Below are 19,954 nucleotides of genomic sequence, written 5' to 3' on the forward strand. Positions count from 1 at the left end.
TTTTTTCCAATTTTTGTATATGGCTTTATATAGAATTTGGAATAAAAAATGTTAAGAGGGGAAAATGTGATCAATTTTCTAAGGTAAAGAAGTGAAAGCAGAAGGACTTTCATTTAATTGGACACATTTTTATTATTTTATCTTCTTTCACTTTTCTGTCTTTTTCCCATGTCCACTCAGTCTTTCCACACCATTTTTTTTTTTTTTTTTTTTTCCCTGCCACAGAAAATATGTATGACGTGATGTATCACTTTTTGGTAGGCTATAAGGTTAGGAATCCAGATCTTATCAGGTAAGTGCATTGCACTGCTCCCAGAATTGAACAACAGAGTTTTTCCATGCAGCAAAGGGATTTTGGGTTATCTCTTTGGCATGTGGTGATCAACTTTCTCTTCCAAATAACCATCTGAAGCTTTAACTATTCTTGAAAATTTAAGGATTGTTTTGTTTAGGAATAAAAATGTAGAACAGATGTTTGGGAGTTTTTCTTCTTCCTTCCTTCTGTCTCTGGACATAAAACAGAGGAGCAACTGAGATTTCTGTATATGCAGGGCAGCACAAAATCAGTATGAACCCCTAAACCAGCAAGATGTTGGATATATGTGCAACAGGCTGGTATGACCATGCAGACTCCTGCTTCCTCACGACTCCCAGGGTTGGAGTAGGCAGCTGGATGGTGCAGGAAAGCACAGGGAACAGTTGTGCCACCCTTACAACAAGAATGGAAAAGAAAGAACTTTTATCATCCCCTTCACCTCAAAAAGAATGGGCAGCAGTTTTGCTTTATGTTTTTTAGGCTCTTAACAGTGCATGTGCCCCCCTTTCTGCTTAAATCAAAAAGCCAGGCAAAGGTCATCAGTTTTATGAACTGTATAATGCTAAGAGGGCAGGCCTCTTAGGTGAAAGGAAAAAAAAAGATCGAAAGTGAACAGGTGAAAATAATCAAGATTTAAATTCTCTCTTAATGTGGTAAATTATGTTGGTCAAGCTAGCGCAGCACTGAAATGGGCAGGAATGGAAGCTCACATTTCCCCAGGGTGTGTCTAATGCAACTCTAAAACAACACACATAATCCCAAGCTATTAAAGCACTCGTAAAAGAACACTCCTCAAGTATATTAATACTGTGTGAAGTGTGTGTCTGCTTTATGGGATGCTTTTTCTTAGTCAGACTACCCCAGTGTGGAATATCCTGTTGCTAATGCACCTCTCTCTTTTTCTCTGTTTTGCTGTTCAAGTTTACTAACATTAGTGGATTACCCCCTAGCATTTCTAGATCTACGGGAAAATATTATATTCATTTTTTTTTTTCCATGGCAATAGTGGAAAATGCTATCTGAGTGCTCCTTATTTAAGCATCATCTAAGTGCTGGCAGTTCAGCAATGTACTGCACTTTACGAATGTTTGTGGTAGGAACTTCTGGTAGTTTTTCTAGGTAGGTATACAATATTTAATTGCCATGGTATTTGACAGCATCTTGTAGTTACCAGTGAGATTTGCTTTTGACCCATGCACTGATGTTCCAGGTCTTTCTTTCAGGAACAGTGGAGCTGTGTCTTTAAATTAAACAGAATTGGCAGTGTGTGCATTAAATACAAACAGCAGTCTTTCATGTTAGATCTGAAAGAAAGAGCACAGGTTGGTGGGAATTTTGTGTATCAAGAAAAAAAAAAAAGCCCAACAAAACAAAGCCTGGCCCTCCTGTATAAAATTCCACTTCAAAAAAGAAAACCCAGAAAGTATTTTTTTTTACAATCAAGCGGAAAGTCAAAGAGACTCTTGAACTTTTCCTGTTTTTGTTGTGTCTAATGTCCAGCAATTGGTTAAGACTAATAGCCATTTTCTCAGGGTTACATTAATACTTCAAAGAATTTGACCAAACCACAACTGGGGTTTCCTTTTGAAAATGTTGATGGCAAGTTTGATTAAAACCTTTTACTCCCATAAACAACTTATGCAGTTAAATAACCCTTTTATTTTAGACTTAATTTATTAAAGTCTCATCTCACCCATTGGCTTAGTGAAGCCATTACTTTGCAAACATCTGATAGAAGAGGGAGTCTGAGGTGCTTAAGTGCAAATAAATATCTGTAGAATTTAAACCTTTACCTCTACTTAAGAACAAACTATTATTTTGAGCTGAACATCTGCAAGAAGTTTAAAGGAAGACAGGATTCTTCTATCTTGGTCTATAATGTTTCTATGTATCTACTGGAGCTGGAGATTATTCTTGTATAATGAATGATACATACTCCTAGCATGATGTCTTCTCTGGGGAAGACTGAGGTTTTTAGCCCTGCCTCCAGACTTCCTATTCCTACTCTAGCTCCTAACAGCCTTAATATATAAATATGAGATTCCAGTACTCATCAAGGCATTAAGTTCTGTCTTCTAGCAGATGACTTGTGGACTGTGACAGAAATTATTTTGAAAAGTGCCTGTAAAATTGAATACCACAGTACTAAATCAATCTATTTCTTATAATTTGCATTATTCCAAAAGCACTGGGAAACAGAAAACCACCTGATAATCTTAGCAGAGAATTTTTCCACTGTGCAGAGTTTTACAACAAATAAAATACATCTCTCATCAATAGTTTATCTCCGTACCAGCAGGTTTCATGTTAGGTGGATTGTCTGCCTGCACCACTCAAACAGGATTGCTCTAAATTCATGCAGTTAGCCCTGCACTCTCCACCTGCTCGTCCCCTTCTTTACACCCTCTCTTCTTTAAGGAAGAACATTAGGAACTCACCTATGTGAAAACCAGTACAGTTGAAAGAAAGAAAGAAAGAAAAAGTTAATTTAGCCTAGGACTTAATGGCTGTCTGAATAAACATGGTGTTGCCACAAGGAATAAAACTGTGGGAGTGAGAAGTGGTGACTGCAGTGATGGGAAGTGGGAACTACTTAATTTGGTGGAAATGCTGGCTGAAAATGATAGTTGAATTACAATGTAGCTTTATTCTGGATTGAATATTGGCTGTCCTCCCACAGTCACTGCAAATCTGGTATAATAAAGCCCTGTATAAACATATGCTAGCTAATTTAACAGAACTGCGTTCACGTATCTACTCCTGATAGCAATTGCTATCAGGATCTGCCAATGCACAGGGCTGGTATAGGTGGGTTTGCAGCCTCAGACTTCTTTTGCAGCCAGTGTGCTGAGAGATCAGGAGCTACAACTGTCCACCTGGCAGTAACCTCTGTCTCACGTACTGCATGCGCTGGACATTGGATGAGCTAAGTATCCAGCCTGCAGTTTCGTCTATGCATCTCATGCTGTTGCTCTAGAGCCCCATTGATTCAGACAGTGTGTTAATGACACCTGATACACATATTCAATACAGAACATGGGTATTCAAGTTCAGTTTCCTTGTGCAAATACTGGCCACAGTATTTAAGTCTTTGAGTAAGCTATAGAAAGAGAAATATAAAATCAAAATATGAATCTCCATATAATAATAGAGCTGCCAGAATGATTTTCTAGACATATCTTTCACTCTGATTAGTTCTCTTTTTCATTCTTGTGCCACTACAAGGTTTCTGCAACACTGAGGAAAAAGTGCAGCTTATCTGAACTACAAGCATCTTAGTTAGATCCCTTATAGCTTATAAAACGGACATAAATATATGTCCAGTGGCAAATAGCTTTGGGACATTTAAATCACATTTGCTGCTTGAATTTAAATAAATTCTAGTGACCTAGCACTCTGTTGACCTCTGGAGAGAAAATACCTCTGAATGCACCGTATTCCCAATATTGTGAACAATCACTTCGCTGTTTCTTACAATTTTGCTTTCACCATATTGCTTTGCTTTGATTTCCTCTTATTTTTCATCCTGACATACACACACACTAATGGTTGTTAATATCCTTGCTAGAGACTGAGTCTTGGTTGCATTGCTCTTCAGGTAATAGCTAGGGGTAAGCAGGCATGGGACCATAAAAATACAATCTTTAATCTTAAGGACTTCCTGTTCAGGAAGGGCTAAGTGCAGACCAAATGGCACCGAGCAAACAATGTGACCTGCACTGACTTTTAATGTGAATAAACAATCTGATTAAGAGTTATTCATTGCTAGATATTCTCAGCAATTCTGAAAGAAAAACAGTACCTCTGCTGATGCTGAAATTTCAGTTGTTTCCACTAGAATCAAATAAGCCTTGCTCACTGGGGAGTTAGACTGTTAGATTCCTTTCCTCAGTTAAAGAAACAGAATAGTACCTTTCCACTCCCTAGTACCTACATCTTGCTTTCACACTTAGAGACATGCATCTAGCAGCATGTTGCTTTTTGGCCGTATTATTAGATTTACTCAGAATCGGAATACTACAGTAGCCACCACTGGAAGACCCTTCTTTGGAAGCCCCTTCTCTACATGTCACATCTGAAGAATTGGATCTTTAGGCTTAAAGACATATGTTTCAAAATCACTGAACCTTACCACATATAATGATAGGTGTTTTGTCTGGAAATCGGCTGAAGTCAAGTTAGTGCTGGTTCCCAGTGCTCTGTTGACATGGTGAGCACCAGGCTTCATGCCAAGGGAAAGCTAGTTTGAGTGGCATGGAGAGAAATCTCTACTTTCTTCCTGAAAAATGTACAGGCTACCTTAATTTCTACTACTAAAATTATAAATTCCATCTCTATGACTATTGTATTTTAAGCAGGTTTTTTTTGTATCTAGGATTGCAAAGAAGGAAATAAAAAGTGGGCAAATCTTAATCACAACACAAAATTTATGCCTTACTGACAGTTAAGGACAGGTAGAAAGGTCAAAAAAGAATTTTACCTCATAATTTAATTTTGTAGAGCTGAGATTTTTTTTTCCACTCAATTGCTGGTTAACCTATTGGTTAAAATATTAATTTGCTTGGTATTAGATTAAAACATTCAAATACTGTTTTATTATTCATATTGTCAATGATGTAGGATTTCATATTTGAAATAGAATAGAATTTCTCTTCCCTTTTTTAGCTGGAGTCTCTCCTGACAATGTGACGCGTCATGGAGAGATGGTGTAACTATATTTTTGATACAGATTATTCATATCCACAGCCTCAACCCCATTCCTCTCTTCCTCCTCCTCCTCACCCCCTCCCCCCACTTTTCTTTGTAAATTACATGGTTTGTCAGTTCAAAGCTTGGACTACAGAATTTCTGATATTCCTCTGTGCAAGTGTTATGCCAGCGTTATTCCTCCAGCTATCTTGCCGTCTCTCAGGCTACAAAATAAATAACCAGGATGAACTATTACAGCACTTACTTCCCTGTCTCTAATGGGTTTCATTAGAAAATAAAATCAGCTAGTTTTCAACAGGAAAAGAAAACCCACAACAAGCCCACCTGAGCAAGTAAGGAGTAAACCCCTCAGAACTAAAGTTAGTCAGAAGTCATTAAGGCTGCTGCAGCCTTAACACCAATTTGCAGGTGTACTGCAGGTATGGTTTTGGTCATTCAGGGCTGTACACATACCTTTGAATGAAGGACTGGACTCACAGTTGCTTTAAGTTCCTTTGGCTTTTATGGGATTAAACTGAACCTAATCTCCATATAAATATTTTCCCAAATCTCACTGCTCTCAGCCACTCCATTGTACAGAATTGAGCTCCATATTATTTGACTTTCTTTATTTTGGGGTTTTGTATTTTTTTTTTTTTAAAGTCCTAAACCTGAATACTCTCAGGTAAATACACAGTCCATATGTACTCTAGTCTTAGTGGAAACAGATATAGTTTCTTGGATTTAAGTAGAATCTGTGATTTTTATATTTCATGGGTTTTAAATATTGTCAGACTTACTATATGCTTTCAAATTTGATTAATATCTCAGTGAGGTGGAAGGATATTAGTAGAGAAAAGGATAAGAAGTGCCTTACAGCTTTCAAAATTAGGTTTCCAGTACTGTTATTTAAGGTATTTTTTTAATGTGCATTTAATGTTAGACAAAAACAGCTTCTTACTAAAATAGATTGTCCTTGATCAAGTGTCCTCTGATACACTGAAAGCAGCTTCCTCTCAATCTGGGAAAGCCAAGCCTACACTTATCAGAAAGGAGTAAAGCTCTGTGTTTTCTTGTGGTAGGTTTTTTTTGATTGTTTGGGTTTGGTTTTGTTGTTGCTGTTGTTTCTGTTTTGGGGGTTTTGTTTTTTTTTTCATTTTCTTTCTTTCTTTCTTCCTTTCTTTAGATACCTTCCTGTAAAGAAGAGGTATCTGTAATGCCTCTGATTTGGGAACAAGTATTCACAGAGCAGAAAAGATTTGTTCAAATTTAACAAGATACGTGGGAGTTTTAAAACTTTGAAATTAACTCAGTGGGTAAGTTTTATTTTATGTAACCAGAGGTAGCCTCTGCCATGCAAACCACTGTCCTGGTACTTTAGAGAAACAGGAAGCAATTTTCACAGCTCATTCACACAACCAATGAAATGTGAAATAGGTTGCATGGTTAGGTGAGAATCTTGGATGTTTCTTCTATCTCTGGGTAAGGCAATCTTATTCCCGGGGCATTAGGGTAAGGAGATAAACACAGAGCAAAAGGTATTTATTAAGACCAATGTTACTGTCTGAATAATAGAGGAAAAATGAAGGACTACCCAGTGCTTTATATTCTTATTTACATCCAAGAAGTGTTACTGAACATCTGTATGGATGAACAAAAAACCCCAATTGTTTTGTTTCATCCAGACTCCAAACAGTAGTTTGATGTAAAATCAGTGGATATGTATATAGCACTGCAGATTATAACAGTTAGCACATTCTGTATAGAAGACGCTGTCAGAAGACTATAAATCTTCATGCAAAAGCAGAGATTGTTGCTAGCACTACTATATGAATAAGCTGCTAAGGTGGAAAAATACATCTCTCCTCATCAGAATTTCATTGACTTAAATGAAGCAATCTGAACCATGCACAGAACTATCATAGGATGAAAGCTAATTAAATTTTTTAAATTGTTTTCTCCCGACCTTATAGTCAATTTGGTTAACACTTAATAGTTAAGCCAGGCCATTTGTTTCTTAAGAGTGAAGTTGCCACAGCAAAAAAAAAGTACAACACAATAGTCTGTGCTGGAGTCTTGTGGGCAAGTGCAGTGAGCATGGAAAAGCTCTGATGAGTCTATTGAAAAAGCAGCTGTTTCTGACTTCACTTCTGACCTGATAGTGCACTCCAGTATAGCTGTGTTCAGCACCCTTTCATTCTTTCCTTGGTGCTGCTTGCCATTCAGTGGGACAGAAGAAAGATCTTTACACTGGTTCAAAATTACATCAAGAAGCAGATGCAGCAATTACCTTTAAAAGTAATAGCTAGATGGGCCCTGAATGGTGGCCTGTTTTTATTACTGCTGTCTGTCCAGGGAGCACACTTTCATTGCTAGAAATCAGTGTTACATCTTCAATAGCAGTTGATCATTTTTGCTTCAGGCTTTTGTGTGTCCATATGGTCATGTGTGGGGAATGCAAAGCTGTATTTGGTTTGCATGGCAAGGTTTTGGGGAGGGGGCCTACAGGGGTGGTTTCTGTGAGAAGTTTCTAGAAACTTCCCCTATGTCCAACAGAGGCAACGGCAGCCTGTACTGTAGCCTATGGGAAGAACTCATATTGGAGAAGTTAATGGAGAACTGCCTCCCATGGGAGGGACCCCATCCTTGAGCAGGGGAAGAGTGTGAGGGTCTTCCCTTTGCCTTGAGGGGGAAGGAGCAGCAGCGACAACGTGTGATCAACTGACCACAACTGCCATTCCCCTTCCCCCTGTGCCACTGGATGGCAGGAGGTAGAGAAAATCAGGAGCGAAGTTGAACCTGGGAAGAAAGGGGGGGGGAGGTGTTTTTAAGGTTTGGTTTTGCTTCCATTATCCCACTCTGATTTGATTTGTAATAAATTAAACTAATTTCTCTGATTTGAGTCTGATTTGCCCAGGTGGGTAATTGGTGACTGATCTGTCTCTGTCCTTATCTTGACCCATGAGCTTTCCATCATATTTTCTCTCCCCTGTCTAGCTGAGAAGGGGAGTGACAGAGTGGTTTTGCTGGGCACCTGGCATCCATTCAGGGTCAACCATCACAGTCCTTCTTGTCACCCAGTGTGGGGCATTCATATTATCTTCTGGAGAAATTGCTATGTGTATGGAAGCCCTACTTCCTGGGAAGCAGCTGGACATTGCCTGCTGATGGGAAGTAGAGAAGAAATATTTTGGTTTCCTTTGCTTCTGTGTGTGTGGCATTTGTTTTTCATTATTAACCTGTCTTTTTCTTGACCCCACAAGGTTTTTTCCATCTTAATTTCTCCCCCTCGTGGCCTGCTGAGGAGCTGGGTAATAGGGCGGATTGGTGGGCACCTGGTGTCCAGCCAAGATTAACCCACCACAAAAGAAGTACAAATTTTACTACTGGATTAGCAGTTCTTGTCTCACCTTTAAATTTTACATTATAGTCCTTTGTATGCATACCACAAAAGGAGGAAGCAATGTGACTCTGTGATAAATGATAGCCAAAGAGGAGGAATGCTTCAATCAAATACTGCATCTCTGGACTCAAAATTATTAACATGGTAATTACAGAAGGTACGTACAATTGCTGACACAGATAGCTTGGGAAATAATGTGTACTTACCAAGTATAAAATGTTCCCAAAGAGTTATACTAAGGGTGGTGCAGATTTCTTCACTTGTTAAATTTGTAATATACAATTGGTAGAGCTCAAAATGACAGGGTCAGAAAAATCGGACAGGTATTAATAAGTGTACAACCTCTTTCTTTTTGCAGTATAACAATTACAGTCTTTTGGGTTCTCAGGTATTTGCTGAAGATACAGCATACTCATCTTAAGTGATGATTTCTTTTCAAAGATTTCATAGGTAAAAAATTGCCATGGCCATGATCTGTTTTTCAGATTCAAACATTTTGACAGTTCGTTAGTTTTGCAAGTGGCAATGAGCAGCCAAGGACTGAAAAATTCAGGACTACTGATAATAAATGCAGAATTCTGTGGTAATTAAATCCATTTAATTTCATTAATTTAAGTGAGATTTCTCAGATATACCAAAGGCTGGGTGTGCTGCACTGTAATTAGCTCTGTCAATGGTTATTGATGAGAACAATTATATATCTTATTTATTTTAATACGAAAGTTTTGGGGGGTTATAGAGTTTTTGTGTGGAAGAGAGTTGTTGTGTTTTGAGGTATTATGATAAAATAAATTAATTTGTGTATTTTTAATCAAATCCCCAGTCTCTTTTTTATTCCTCTGAAATTCCAGAAACAAAATTTTTTAAAAATCAAAACAAACTAAACTCTGACGTTTATTCTGACTAATCCTACAAACTGCAAGTCATAAAATACCTACGCCAAAGAAGTGAGCATCATAACAATTTTATTGTTTTCCTTACTCTCAGCTGCAAATCTAAAACTAGTGTTGTATGATGTAGTGACCAGTAAACAGCAACTAGATATTAATAATGTTCTATTTATCTGTGTAGAAACAATAACGACAAATTAGTATTTGTGAAAACACATTATATTTTGTATATTCAAACTGACCACAGGCATAGCATTATGTTACCTGTGACTGCGAAAGATATCTATCCATACCCAGAAAAACATATTTTGCTTTCAGCAAATAGTAGCTTTGGCAATGAACTCTCAGAAAATATTTACTGAGGAACATATGGGATCTCCACAGATATATACCATAGCTTTATATATATACTACCCAAATTGTAGATAACTTTCCTCCTTCAGAAGTGCTGTTCCTTGAATTCAAATCTTCAATCACCACAGTCTGGTGAAACAGTAGTGTAAGAAATTACTGGGAACAAGGTGTGAAGATTCAGATAATGTAAAGCTGTTGGACAAAAAGAAACTTGTGGGGTGTACTTTTCCATGCAGGAGTGTAACATGAATTTGAGACCGAATCAAGTTATCTTTGCAAATAACCCACAGTTTCTAGATGTTAAAATACAATAATTGATTTTGCAGTGTGGGGAAAGACAAATAACTTGATAGTGGTCCACATATTGCATGTCCAGCAAAACATCCTTGTCTCTAAACTGGAGAGATGTAAATCTGATGGATGAACCACTCGGTGAATATAGAATTGGGCATATGGCTGCACGCAGAGAGTTGCAGTCAATGGCTCAATGTCCAAATGGAAACCTGTAATAAGCAGTGTCCCTCAGGGGTCACTGTTGGGACTGATACTGTTCAACATCATTGTTGGCAACATGGACAGTAGGATTCAGTCAGCACTCAGCAAGTTTACTGGTGACACCAAGCTGTGTGGTTTGGCTGGTACGCTGGAGGGAAGGAATGCCATCCAGAGGGACTTTGACACACTTGAAAGGTGGGCCAATGCCAAGCTCATGAAGTTCAACCAAGCCAAGTGCAAGGTCTTACACCTTCATCAGGGCAATTCCAGGCATAGCTGCAGGTTGGGTGGAGAAGTAATTCAGCGCAGCCCTGTGGAGAAGGACTTGGGGGCATTGGTTGTTGGTTGATGGGAAACTGAACATGAGCTTCAGTGTCTACTCACAGCCCAGAAAGCCAACTGCATCCTGGACTGCATCAAAAGAAGCATAAGCAGCAGGTCAAAGGAGGTGATCCTGCCCTTTGCACTGGTGAGACCCTGCTTGGAGTACTGTGTACAGTTCTGGTGTCCTCAACATAAAAAGGATATGGAACTGTTAGAACAAATCCAGAGGAGGGCCACAAGGATGATCAGGGGAGGGGGGCACCTCCCATATGAAGACAGGCTGAGAAAGTTGGGGCTTTTCAGCCTGGAGAAGACTGCATGCAGACCTCATAGCAGCCTTCCAGTGTCTGAAGGGGACCTATACGGATGCTGGACTCTTCATTAGGGACTATAGCAATAGGACAAGGGGTAATGGGTTTAAACTTAAATAGGGGAAGTTAAGGTTAGATATAAGGAAGAAGTTCTTTAGTGTGAGGGTGGTGAGGCACTGGAACAGGTTGCCCAAAGAAGTGGTAAATGCTCCATCCCTGGCAATGTTCAAGGCCAGGTTGAACAGAACCTTGGCTTTAGTGTGAGGCGTCCCTGCCCATGGCAGGGGCATTGGAACTAGATGATCTTAAGGTCCTTTCCAGACCAAACCATTCTATGATTCTATGATTCTTTGTATTTAAAGAGAAGGAACTGGAAACACCAGTCTGTGATCTTCTCTATTGTTGATCATATCCCAAACAAGACATAAGATTTTAGACCAATGACTGCTTTTTTGTACATCTTTGAATTATGTGTGTCCAGAGATATTGGGACTAGGCTGATCTGAAGCAAATCCCCTGAGTAGATGGAGTGGCCTCAGCAACAACAGACTCGAATTACCAATTGTTCTTTTATTGCACCAAATTGATAACTAAGAGACATACCTTTAGTCAGCATTAATTCAGCATTAAATTTACTGTGCAAATATTTTATAGAGTCAAAGAAAGGTATCTGAAGAGTGAGGGAACATCTAAGGTTTCAATGGCTTGGTGTTGCAGTACTGTCTTTGAGTTTCTAAGCGTTAAATTTCAAAATACTTTTCACCTGTAAGTTTCTAAGATTTTGTATTTTTTAATATCTGATGCCAGGCAGTAAGCTTTCTCCAGTTTATTTGGTTTGATGTGTAACTTTATTTTGTAGTGAAAGACTGGACTTGAGCTCTGAGTCTACATGACTGCTTTTGAAGGAGAGGAGGTTGGAAGTAGGTGCAAACTTGCATTATAATTTAACTATAATAAAATAAAGAAGAAATTAGTGATAATGCATAATTTTCAGTGTTTTGAAAATCAGGACCCTGTTGCTTAGCTAGTAGATGTTGGTGAGTACTGATTGTTTTTAATGAAGCTGTATTTGTTTAACCTGCTAGAGGTCTGGTCTGTGTTTTTTTTCTTGTATTGTAATAATGTCTGCTGGCTCAAGCAAGTGCCAGTTGTGTGAGAACAGCTCAAAACAATTGGTTATATAATGTTCCTGCCTTAAAAATCTGTACATCTAGATAAGCAAGAAAGATTTAAAAAGTACAAAACCTAAGCATCTGGATTTTACACCCACTAGAGTACAGGCCGTGGCTTTGCTAAGAAAATTAAATTCCCAGCATAAAAAGGTAATTTTGGAAACTAATAAATCAGATTTTTTTTTCTTGGAGGTTGCTTTCAGTGGAATATTAATTTCTCTGCAACATGCAACTCCATTTCTTTCCTCTCAGAAAATACATTGGCAAGAAGACCCTTTCTTCTCCTGCGGAGTTTGATTGACAGGGTGTTGCCAAGGAGGGGAAAATGATTTTCAAAGTCTGACCTAAGAAAAAACATTTCTTGTGCTCTCATTAGGCTTTTGTTACTTCAGGTGCTACAGGAAAAACAACTCAGCTCAACTGCTCTGGTTCTTAATAAGAGTATTATTAAGATCCCAAAGCATTGTTGATACTGTTCTTCGAAACAGACCAAGGAACTCCATTCATTTATTGATGCACTCTCCATGAAGGGATTATGTTTCACTTTGTTTGAAGGACCTGAGAGCCCTTATTATTTTTGTTTGCAGAAACACTGTGGTGCACATGAAAGAGACAGAAAAAAAACCTTTTTTTTTGGTTGGGGGAGAATGGCTGGCAGTTGATTGCCTCTTTTTTTTTCTTTCTTTTCCATTTGAAAAAGCTTCTTGGATGATTGATTTCTGATTTAGATTACCACATCCTCCCTGTTGTTCCCTGTTCTGTTTACTGAAATTTTCTAGCTGCCTTGTTCGGCTGACATTCAGGATATTGATAAGGTTAAAGATAATGACTGAGTTGCTTTAGTGTCCAGGTAAAACTAAAAGTTTAGCTTATTTTGATAAAGTCTTTCCTCCCTTCCATCCAGTAAAGACAAAAATTTACTTAGGGTGATAAAAAAGAAAAACAAATACAAAAAATATGAAAGAAAAAGAAAACCTCTCTCTTTTAGATTACCTTTCTCTGCAGCTGTTGCAAGTCCTTGCACAACAATACTTATCATGGAAAGCAAATGCAGCAGTTGGTGGGAAGACCATGCTCAGAGCAGAAAACCAACAAGCTAGCCATCACATTTGTCTCTTTGCAAGCAAATATGCAGCTCCTGGGGGGCAGCAAGTATGGACAGCAACTGTGCCCAGGTCTTGCAGCTCTGCAGAGGCTGCTCAGGAAGCTGACCTTGGCAGTCAAATACCGTGTAAAATCTTTGGGAAAGGGGTGAGGAAAGGCTCACAGGAGGTTTATGGGATCTCAGAGATCACAGTAATTCTCCAGATAGGGCCCACTGTGCTTTCAGGAAGCCTGGTTGAGCTACTAAGCTTGAAAAATTGTGTTTTCCTTATATCTGTATGTCTGTGTCATACTTTTTCATCCCATTTTGAAAGTAACCAAACAGAATATTTCTGCCTAATCCCATTCTCTGCACTTAAGACTTGAAAAATACAAATTAGGGCCTCTATTTATTTGGGATTGTTAGAAAACCACTATGATAAGGACAATATTTTTCACACTAGGACTGCTGAAGTACAGTAGTTCAACTCATCTTATACGTAGTTTAAATTGTAATTGCTCTTGTACTTTCACTTATCCTGCCTTCTTTTTCAGTGCGAGTAGGCCCTTGATAAACAGTTAATGACAGCTGAACAGGATTTAACGTAACTGGAGAATGGCATGAGTTGCACAAGAAATCATAACCTTTGCACTGTTCCACCTCTGTGTCTGGCTGAAAGGGGGATTTACATTTTTGCTGCATGCCAGCAAAAGCTGTATGCTGCTAACAACTAGAGAAGGCCAGGATGCTCCTGCATCCCTGTTGTATGTCCCTTTCAAATGTATCCAATAGTTACATCTAGCTGTGGATACCTCTGTGGATAACTTCATGCTTAACTTTGTTTATGGTGTAATTTACCTCTGCAAGTAAAACAATCTGCAAGCATGTTACAGATCTGCACAGTAAAGCAGATCCTTATACTTCGAAAAGTAAAGGAGATATTAATTTTGTCAGCTTTACAAGATCCCCTGCAAAAGTGAGGTGGTGTGTGAATTTTGCAGTCTCTACCACATATCTACAGTGACTGATCAAACCAGAAAGAATATATGTTCTTTCCCAAGGAGATTGAAGCAATTTGACACAACTTATAAGACTTTACTGAAAAATAAAATTTGTGTATTCCACTTTATTAATAGTACAAAATGAAAGCCATTAAAATATTACTCAGCCTGGTTTTTCATTTATTTACTGTAAAATAGTAAATAGTAAAAACTATTTTTACAGACATATTTTCATAGATTATGATAGCTTTCTTCTGCATTTACAGAGGGTAATATAGTATAGGGTCATGACTTTTACTGTAAAGAGTATATTTGCATTTAAAGGAAGTTTTTACAGACAGCTATTAAGCTAAAGGTTATAGAGAAAAAAAATTGTGACTGTTGCTTAAGCTATAATAGGACCACAACAAAGTGGAAGAGGAAAGATATTTTTAGGCACTGAACTGCTGGCTTTCTTCCTGTGTCATGATTCCTGTTGCTCAGACATGATGTTTTAGACTGTGTTACAAAGAGTTTTGACTTCTTTTCACTCCCAGTTTTAAAGTTTTTGCAAGATAAGGTCAGCATATTCCTGCAGTTATCTATTTTGATAGCAGTGTAGAGAAAAATAGTAAGATATAGAAACATTATAACCTAGCTGAGATTTTGGAAGATTCTTATAAACATAGAAAGGTATAATTTGTTCTTCTTTATACTTTGTGCAACTATAAATCCAAATGTGTGATGCTACCTTCAGTTTGGAGAGTGGAGGTCTTTTGTTGTCTTTAAAAGATAATAAGAATAATACAAAATACATTAACAGCGACAAAGTTTCTGCATTTCAGCTCAAGTTCTGCAGTGCTGGGTTTCCTTAGAAATATGTTGAAAGTTTCTAAGTTTTTATTGATATCTAATGGAATTTAGGGTGTTTAAGCAAGCTCTGTCTTTTACACCTCTAAAGACCATTGTAGAGTGATACTGATTCAGAAGTGCTAACATTCTGCTTCAGTTCTTTATTCTTGATGGCAACAAAAATATCAGGGAGACCTGAGGCAAATTAAAGAGCAAATAAGGATTTAAAAACAATACATGAAGTAGGAAATGTCTTTTATGTGAACATTGTAATGAAAAATATCAACTGTCTCAGCTAGATGTCTGGAATCTACTCTTCAAAGCTGTGAAAACCATCTTAGATCCTCTCATATCAACAGTACGAGGCTAATATACACCAGGTGAGAATCTCCTATGAAATACAAAAGAAAAACCCACTACAAAATTAAGTTTTCCACAGAACAATGTGGAATGATAGACAAAACCCTTTGTTTGAATCATATGCTGACTTCCAATGGATAATATGCTGTGCAAATTAACTTCCATATTTATAAGCACTTAAAAGAAGGTTCTCATTACTTGAACAAGAATGAATCCTTTTTCGATCTATCTCTCCCTTTTTTCAAGACCAGTTGTGTTCAGACTTTAGTTTTCAGACATAATTCATTTGATTTGGTTGGTATCCTGTACAGCAGAATTTAATATAATATAATTAAAGAATTATAATTTAATCACAGACTCTTTCATTATGAACAATTTGCCATCTAATGGTTCCAGCTGATGCACTTATCCATGGGTTTTTTTTGCACAGCCAGTATTGATTGTTTGTTGCATTAAGCTTAACTTTCATAGATTTGGTTTTGAATTTTTTTTCTTCATTAAGCCTTAACACAAAGAAAGAATTCATTACAAACACACAAAATAAGTAGGGGAAAAGCCCTATAAATTGTGACCATGTTATACAAACATTCAAATTTCTTATTGAAAAAAGGGGCCGTTATTTCTATTTTCTTTAGAAATAATGTTAGGTCTCTTGATTAAAGTCCTAGTGCAATCAGTTATTCATACAGAAAACTTTGTTTGTTAGTAAGGTGGTGCTTGATAGGCATGTGTAATCAGTCTGATGTTTTTTGCTTCAGATCCACTCAAAAATTTAGATGTGTTGTGCCCACTGACTTTGAGAACCACTGAATACCTTAAAGACAAGAATAGTCCAAAAGACAACTTTTGTAATGAAAGAAATATTATTACCCACAAAAAATATTCTATAACTAATTACTATTTGTAGCATTTTCATTAAGGAAAAAACTATTTTCTATTAAAAAACTGTAATAAGGAACAGTTTTTGGTAGAATATCATTTGTTTTCGATGGGCACTCAGAATATTTGGGTCTCCTGAAGAGGTTTAGTCCTCTTGGGAAGAAAGTTTCATAACTTTTTACATTGGGAAATAAAAAATCCAAACATTTTGCCTCTCATAACTCTATGCTGTATTTTAGCAACAAAGTTAGTGGCTAATACTGGTGCAGTGGTGGCAACACAGAAGAGATTCCTCTATATGTCAAAGCAGGTCTTCAAAAGAAAAACGTGTCTTCTTCCTTTCACATAACAAGCAGTGTACAAATCAGTGAAAGGGGGCTGCGGCCATCATATTTCAGTCTTTTTGCTGCAATGCTTTTTTTAGCTGCACTTAGGAAAACCAGTTTATAGGCTTCCTAAATTAGGTGAAAGAAGGTAGTCTGACCCCATGCACAGAGGATGTGATAGAACAGCATAAACCAAAACTTGAGTAATGGATAAGACTTAGAAAAAGTCCTCTTGCATTTCACATTTAAAAACAGTAAAGTGCACTGTCAAAGAGATGGGTTAGATGGATCACTAGTTTAATCCAGAAACTTCCAAATAGCTTGCACTACCACTCTGCCAGAGCCGATGTTACAAGTTACTACGTCAAATTCACCTACTGATGGCATGGCATAGAACCTGCACATCCTTGCAAATTACTTCTGTTATAAAGACTTTTAAGACTAAATAAGATTGATAACTAGAATGAGTCATAACAAAGTAACAAACTGTATGTCTAAAATTATTTTCCAAATATATATATTATGGCAATTGTTATACAGATGTCTGATGAGTATTTCTGTGAGGATGAGAGAACCTGCAAACACAGGGAAAAATCCTAAAAGGCAGAAAGTGGGAGAATTTGGATGTCTTTGGTCAGCAACTCAGACAGAACCAGGTCATCTGGGACCTACCATGGGGAGACTGTACTTGTAAAAAAGTAATTTTAAAGGATTGGACTAAAGTGCATAGCAAAATAGGAAAATTCTGTAGACCTTTGCAAAATCTGAGGGATTCCTCACAAAATGAATTATAAAAAAAAAAAATAAAAGTCTTACCTCATAAATTTTTTAATTTCTAACCACTTTATGTCTGTAATCTTTACTCCAGCCTTTCAGGGAGGCTAGAAGGTGAAACCAAAGATGTAAAAATTATAATACCTGTGTTTAAGGGACATTTTTGACTCACAGCGCTTATTATATTTCTGCCCTTTTTTTTTTTTTTTAATCCTGCTATGTCTGCCCAAAGGAGAAGCAGTAATCTGCCTGCTTTGTCACAACTGCACTCCAAACACTGCAATGGACCATTCGATTACCAACTATGTGCTCAGGGAAAGAAGAGTTCCTATGTGATGGATCTGAATGAACAGCCTACCCCTCCCCATCTGTATCTTTGATGGGAGGTAGTAAGTGCTGTAGAGTGTGCTTTTGCTGTCCAATACAGGCATAAATAACACAAGTAGTCCCTTAGCCACCCACCCAGCCAACTCAAATGTCCTCTGATGGAAACTAAATGATGAAAGAATTTCTGTAGGAAAAAAATGTCAATAGGTGAATTTGATTCCTTTTAAAGGAACATATTAAAGAAATCCACTCTTGGCCAAATGCAAGAAAAAATTGACTTCTCTCTTGAAGAGTTTATCTATTCATTTGATTGCCTTTTCTAAGTGAGCTGTAATTAGAGCTAGTCCTCTTCTAACCCTTGTGCTAATGAGGCTTTGCTCACTTCTATTAGTGACAATGCATTGTATTTTAATAAGGATCCCCTGGCCTGGCACGGCAGGGCCCAAAGATAAGGGGAAGGAGAGCAAAAGGAAGTGTAAAGAAGTGGGATCAGCAGGAGGTCCCCTTCTTGGCACTGGGCTCCACAGGAAGGCAATGGCTAACTTTGCCTTAGAACTGTCATTTGTATTAACTTCTAACCCATCACCTTCCCTGATAGGCTAGCTTTACTCAATGAAGCGGGATAGATCCTTGGTTTGGCCTCTCTATCCCCTGTTTCAGCAAACTGAATACAACACAAAAAGTTCACAGGGGAAGCATTTGGGAGATGGTGTTAAGGATAGGGTCAAAAAGAGCTTTTAACTCATCTTAACATTACTGTCCTTTTCCATTTCAACTTTTATCTGCCCATCAAGGCTTTTGGTTTGCTCACTCATGCATTGCTAAAAAAAACCCCACAAAACACAATAAACCTCCAAATGGAAATTATATGTTTTGAGATAGATATGCAACACTCTGGTCTGCTCACTTGTTTGTGTTTTTTCTCTCTGTATGTTTTGTTGATGTTTTTTTTCTGCTGATTGACTCCTGGTCAGATTAGAATTCTTTGATTCCACGTTTGTGTATGCTGATGCAAATTGGGGTAATTTCTTTGACATTCGGTAAAGTTAGCAGGCAAAATAGAATCAAGCCTTTTGTATCTTTTGTATAACAGTCTTACATCTCAACCAGAAAAATCTTTTCTAACCAAGCCTTTGTAGAGATACTGGAGGCTGCTAGAACGTGACAGATAAACAGCTCCCTGACTGGCAGAAGGTAGAAAAGCTTTATGCCTTTTTGCTAAGTTCCTATCGATAACTTCCCAGAAGCCCTAAGCAGAATATATTTCTTACTATTGGTCCTTTCAGAGCCTGCCTTGGGATCTCTAGGGACACGATTCTGTTCTGCTTCAAATTCCAGAAGATTGTTCACATGTCAGTGAAGTGAATGCAATACTTTACCATTTTCACTGTTTGTTATCCACCTTCTATGCATATCTGTAAATGCCTTAACCAAAATATAAAGCATGAAGTAATCAAGCCAAAAGCCCTCCATGAAACACTGAGACATGTATCAGATGTTATTTAACCCTTTAAATAACATGGCATGCTCAGTCAGTGTCCTTTCTGGTGGGACATACATTACTGAGCACCTTCCTGAAGCAGATACTGTATGGTGATGGAGTTGAACAAAAGGCATGGCACCTATTTAGTCTACTGATATTGCAGACAAGTAGGATTTATAAAGATACGAGATATGAGTTTGCTTATGTTACAACTCAAGCTCACAGAAAGGTCATTAGTTGAAAGAAAACTGGTATTTTAGTTCTGCCCCTACCTTGTGTGGACATGACAGGGACCAGTATGTCTGTAGGTACATTTATCACAGGCCTCCAAGGTATTCCAGTAAGCTTTGTGAGTTCATCTACACAATGAACCTGCTTTATCTGCCCTGGCATTGGTTGTGTCACCACAGAAACCTATGCTCACTTTAGAAACTGGGATTTTTTGTGTGTGTGTGGATGGTTTCCTTAGGTATGATTTCAGATGGCTGGAACAAAGCTTCTTTAGTGACCAAGTAACTGGGTTGTCTTTCTAAATATCACCTGGCTGCCAGGATCAAAGGCTGTTGCAAAACATGCTCCTTAAGATGAAGCGTATTTTCAATCCTAGAATCTTTTCCTTGCCCATCTGACTAGCAAGCAATTCAGGGCCTTCACCATTACCTAGCACAACCCTTTACTGTTGTCTCAGCATACTGTCCTTCCCTGAGCACCAGTATGAGTCTTCCAAGAGGAGTTTCAGGGTTGGTATTTGTGTAGGGCATGAGAAAAAGCAGACAATCTTGGGCTAGAGAATTTCCACAGGCAAAAAATATGTATTTTACTGGCTCATCCGAACATGTTGAGGTCTTTTGAACTTCTCCTGTTGTCAGTAGCCAGCTCACAGAGTGTTCCTTTTCCTTGGTTGTGCTAGCAACCTGTTGTGCCAGCAACCTGAA

The 19,954-nt window shown here is 38.0% G+C and overlaps 1 long non-coding RNA gene across 1 annotated transcript in view; it reads left to right on the top strand.

Moving 5' to 3' along the window:
- Positions 1-267: 267 nt before the first annotated feature.
- LOC130594454 (uncharacterized) overlaps positions 268-19,954 on the top strand; it is a 53,801-nt gene continuing 34,114 nt past the window's right edge. The window contains exon 1 of the long non-coding RNA XR_008971086.1: positions 268-292. This is a non-coding gene — a long non-coding RNA (uncharacterized LOC130594454). The remainder of the gene's footprint in view (positions 293-19,954) is intronic.

Source organism: Pezoporus wallicus, unplaced genomic scaffold, assembly GCF_028554395.1.
Source record: "Pezoporus wallicus isolate ANWC-B61680 ecotype Strahan unplaced genomic scaffold, APGP_CSIRO_Pwel_v1 contig_6846, whole genome shotgun sequence".
Classification (NCBI taxonomy): domain Eukaryota; kingdom Metazoa; phylum Chordata; class Aves; order Psittaciformes; family Psittacidae; genus Pezoporus; species Pezoporus wallicus.